General features: G+C 39.1%; 1 pseudogene; it reads right to left on the bottom strand.

The window, feature by feature from the left end:
* Positions 1-4,088: 4,088 nt before the first annotated feature.
* On the bottom strand, positions 4,089-4,916 carry LOC126515420 (protein canopy homolog 4-like; annotated as a pseudogene).
* Between the last annotated feature and the right edge of the window lie 305 nt (positions 4,917-5,221).

The following is a 5,221-nucleotide window of genomic DNA, read 5'->3' on the forward strand; positions in this document are numbered from 1 at the left end:
AAATGGCATGCAAAAAGATACTCAACAGTCTTCACTGTTAAATAAATGCAAAAGAAAAGCAGAGATAGAGACAGAGACCCACAATGGAGCACTGGACTGAGCTCCCAAGGTCCAGATGAAGAGCCGAAGGAGGGAGAAGATGAGCAAGGAATTCAGGACCACCAGGGGTTGGTCCACCCACTGAGACGGTGTGCCTGAGCTAATGGGAGCTCACCAAATCCAGCTGGACTGGGACTGAATGAGCATGTGATCAAACCGGACTCTCTGAAAGTGGCTGACAAAGGGAGCTGACTAAGAAGCCAATGATAATGGCACTGGGATTTGATTCTACTTCATGTACTGGCTTTTGGGGATCCTAGTCTGTTTGGATGCAAACCTTTCTAGGCCTGGATGGAGGGGGGAGGGCCTTGAACTTCCCACAGCTGAAGGGTACCCTGCTTTTTCTTAGGACTGGAGGGGGAGGGAAGAGGAGGAGTGAAGGAACTCGGAGGGAAGTGGGAGGAGGGGAGAAGGTGGAAATGTTGAACGGTATTATTTATAAAGCAGAAAAAAAAAGAATGGCAGGTTATTTCAGTGAGAAGACAAAGCAGAAATTATGAAGCTCAAACTATCATTTTACAACCATTATTCAAATTTATCATCTTCCTTCAAAAAGCATTTTCTTTTGTAAGTTTTTTCTCTGTAAATTATTTACATTGGTTTTCACTTTCCCTTTTTTATAGCCAATTCTCATTAATATTTGCCTCAATTACCTGTAGTATCAATGAATATACTAGCTTTGCATACCTAAAAAAAGAGAAAGAAAAGAAAAAAGAAAAGCAGAGAAGGCATCATTACACACACGTTGAATACCTAAACTTAGAGAGAAAAATTACCATGTTTTCTTAACTTCACACAAAGCTTCTCGCACATCCTAGCAGAAATATGAAGTTGTTCACAAAATGCCCTAGAACCTTGATCAGAGCAGATAAGACACAACACAATTTTAATGTCTCTCAACAAGTGAAAGGAAAAAAAATGTAAAATAGAGATGATCCTTAGAGCAGTAATACAGTAGGTACCACACAATTACAATTAGAATACTCTAGAAAAGTCTGATCAGTATTAATTTTCAAAAATTAATTCCCACAATCTGAAGTAATTTGGAATTGTTAGGAAAGTACGAGAAAATTTGGGAAGGGTTATAGAAATGTGTTCTACCTTGATTGTCATGATGTTACATGTTAATATATGTTTGCCAATACTTATTGTTTGAATTTTGTCACTTAATCTCCCATGCTTATGTCCAAATCCCCAGTACTTCATAATCTAAATTTGGACACAGAACCATTGCAGATGCAATTACTTAGGAAGAGACCATATTTGAGTAGGGTGGATTTATAATCCAAGTAGGCTAGTGTCCTTACTGAAAGGAAAACTCTATAAGAGAATCACACACATCTGTGAAAAGTGATTTGCTGTCAAATCCAAAAAATGAACAAATTGCCAACTAACCAAGGGAGGACAGGAGGAAGACATAGAATTGATCAGCGTATTTTACTACGATCAAAGGGGCCATTATTGTCCAGCCAACATCTTAGTCCCCCAAACTCAGACTGCACAACTAAAAGTATGCATATCTCTTGAAATACTGTCTGTGGCACTGCAATTACAGCAGTTACAAAAAAATCAACTAATCCAAACAATTAATTGTAAGAACCCATATTCTGTATCTAAATCATACTACAATATATTTTCTTTAAGATAATTGAGAATAGTTCATTAAAGTTTGAGATAGAAATCCATGCAATCTATTAGAAAATGTCATATGTCATATTTTAACTCCATCATCTTATTTTACAAATATACTAATAATGCATATGTAATGAACATTTACAAAGTATTTTAGAAACATGAGTTAATTTCTACCATGTTCTTCAATACTGTGAGAAAGATATTATTATAATAACATTATTTATTTATAAATTTTGACAAAAATGCTATGGGTATCCAAGAAAAAGAAATCAATACTGATATGATAATATAAAATGTTTTCATAAAAACTTAGTGTTCAGTCATGACCTGCTCCGAGTTTTACACACCATTACAATTTAATATTATCATGCATTTGGATGGAAATACATATTTTGTTGTAGTTTCAAACAAGATATTTCTTGTAACTTCTTCCCCTTTGTTATTACTTATAAAAAATGCCACTTTTATTTCACTCTTGGCCTCTAGAGCCGATCTTTATTCTCAAAACTAAGAACAAAGTAACCAAGTTACTGCTGTAATTTTAGAGATTACTGCTGTAATCTTTAAAATCTGGTATGTTATATCTTCAAATTATTTCATTTCCATAGAAGCCTGATTTTGCTTCGTAAACATACTACTTCCAAACACTCTTTGAAGCTGTTGGTATTTTTAGAGACTATTTTGTAAAGCCTGCATCTTAGTGTCAGGTGATGTGAAATTAGCTTGTTTGTGTTTTTGTCTGTTGAGCCCTTCCATCGTCATGCCTTGAACTTGAGGGTCCTTTGGAAGTAGGGGTGTAAGAACAAAGAATAATGTTTGAGGAGACACCTTGCTGGAAGTAGAAAGTATAACATCCAATCATCTAGCTTTCATGTTTTCAGGATCCCCATAACTTTATGGACATTGCATATGTATTTCACTTTATATTCTTTTTTTATGAATTAAAGGAGGGAAAATAATTCATTCTATTATCTTGAAAGTGTAGTCAACTCATTCAAAATTTAAGGTAGTTTGTGTGAGAATGGACCCCATAGGCTCACATGTTTGAATACTTGGTCCCCAGTTGATGGAACTCTTTAGAAAGGATTAGGAGCTATTGGTGGAGGTGTTTCAGTGGGGATGAGCTTTGAGATTTCAGGAAACTCACATAATTCACAATATGCTGCAGCATCCTGTTTCTGGTTCAAGACAGCAGTTCCTGATGTCATCCATGCCTTCAGCCTGCTACCGTATGACTCTGCCCCTCTGGAACTGTAAGCCCAATTAAACACTGTCTTCCAAAATTGCATTGCTCATTGTGTTTTTATCACACCATTGGCAAAGTAATTAAGACAACCAACCTTTTCTTTTTCAGGTGTTACCTGAGTCATTTCCTTGCAAATCTGTTTTATGAACCAATTTTAAGGAAAACTAAATCTCTATTCCTCTTCTACAATCTTCTTGCATCTAGAAAATTTGTGGCATTTTTCAGACTTATAAAATGTCTGTCTCTCAGGAAGTCATAATCTAGATGATGGAGAGTGACATCATCCAGCAGAGACCATCAACTAGCAGGGAAAATATTTTAAATTTAGAGAAATGAGATAGAAATTGTATACAAACTCAAGTATCTAGACAATGTTTCTTTATTTTCAAGTAATACAGAAAAGGTTTAATCATGATATAGAAAATATGGCACCTGTAAAATATGAAATAGATCATACATCTACCCACCTAACCTATCAGCATTGCTTCCACTGCCCTGTTCACAGACTGATGGTATACAGTCTCATGTTTGCAGGCTGTGTATATAGGCTGGTGAGTGTCCTTTTTTGGCTTCTTATTTTTAGAAAGAGACTTATGTAGCTCTGATTGGTCTTGAACTTCCACGTAGCTGGATGATGACTTTGAATTCCTGATATTCTTGTCTCCAGTTCTCGAGTGCTGAGATTATAGGGGTTTGCCACCATCAGGTTTTATGTGATCCAATTCACATCCTTGTCCATACTAGGTAGACATTCTACCAACTGAGCTACATCTGTAGCCCTCCTCTGGCCTCTTGAACAGGTCAAAATAGACTCCCTTCAAAAAGCAAAGAGACTTTCCCACAGCTCATACCATCACTGACCAATTGGTGCAGGGGAGGACCAAAAAATATAGAGAAAGCATCAACACCGTCACCACATGCATTTGGTCAATTAAGTGGCAGCATATGGCTCATCTCTGAAGGCGAAACTTGCCCCAGCTTCTTACACCTTTTTCAACTCTCATGTTGCTGTTCTGGGTTCCAGGATCATATGGAAAGGACGGTTACAAGCCTTGGCATGGGTAAGGGAGAGTGAGTTTAGAAAACTCCCATGACCCCTCCTGGGGGTTCAAAGATCCTCTGGGTCATGCTTGGAATTGCCTGAAGCCTTGGTGATCTCCTCTTCTTCCTCCTCCTTTTTTTCCTCCTCTTCCTCCTCATGCCCATCACTGATCTTTTTCTTTCCAGTCCAGGTTTTCTGTAGATAAGCAGTTTCAGAGGCTGGAAGCACATGACCTCTGCAGAGAAGATGCTGCAGGGGCTACTCCCGATGGTGGAAATACCAGTCTCCCACAACATCTTCAAATTCCTCCAGCATAGTCTCGCACTGCTTCTTGAGGAATGTGACCTACACATTGGGCTCGTTCCACAGCTCCAGGGGGATCCCCAGATCCACTCTCACTCCCTTCTGTACCAGGCCTGGTCAGTGTTGACATGGTCTGACTCTGACCCTTGGCAAATCTCACTGAGCCCTTGTGCTCAGCGTGAACACTGTAGTCCAGGATCTGCTCACATAAATCCTCCAGAGCCTCTTCCAATCTTGTCTCAGAAAGCCTGTAGAGCACGTGTCTCTTCCTCTTGCCTGTGTCTAGCACCTGCCCCATCTCCAGCACTTCTCGAGATCGACCCGTGCGATTCAGCTCTTCCTGAAGCTCCATGCTCAGCAGCTTACACACTTTTTCCACTGTTGTATTCCTCAGTACCTTATCTGGCACAGTAGACTGGGTTCGCAAAGTAAGAGTCTCCTCTAGAAGTGACAAGCTTTGCATTTGCTGGGCAAATGTTCTGTATCATCGTCCTTCTTTTTCGTCGTCTCAGTCCACACACTGTACGGTACCAGGATGAAAGGCAGTATTTCCAACCGCACAGGTCCCATGACAAAACGCTGTCCACACATACACACAACCACCGAGTCCCTTCAGACTCTAGACAATGTTTCTAACATTTAGATTCTATGTACTAGTGCCCAGGAACAGGGATATAATCATGAATCTCTGGTTTCTTACTAGAAGCAAATGATGTATAAGATTACAATGGTATTTCATCCCCCCAGTGTTGGCAGAAACTGCTTGTTTTTTCCCCAGCCACCCAGACTCCCAAAATAATCACACAGAAACTGTATTAATTAAACCATTGCTTGGCCAATCACTTAGGCATATTGTTAGCTATCTCTTACATCTAGAATTAACCCATTCCCATTAT

The sequence above is a fragment of the Alexandromys fortis genome, unplaced genomic scaffold (genome assembly GCF_014885135.2).
Source record: "Alexandromys fortis isolate MF-2015 unplaced genomic scaffold, M_Fortis_MF-2015_v1.1 scaffold_135, whole genome shotgun sequence".
NCBI classification, from domain to species: Eukaryota; Metazoa; Chordata; class Mammalia; order Rodentia; family Cricetidae; genus Alexandromys; species Alexandromys fortis.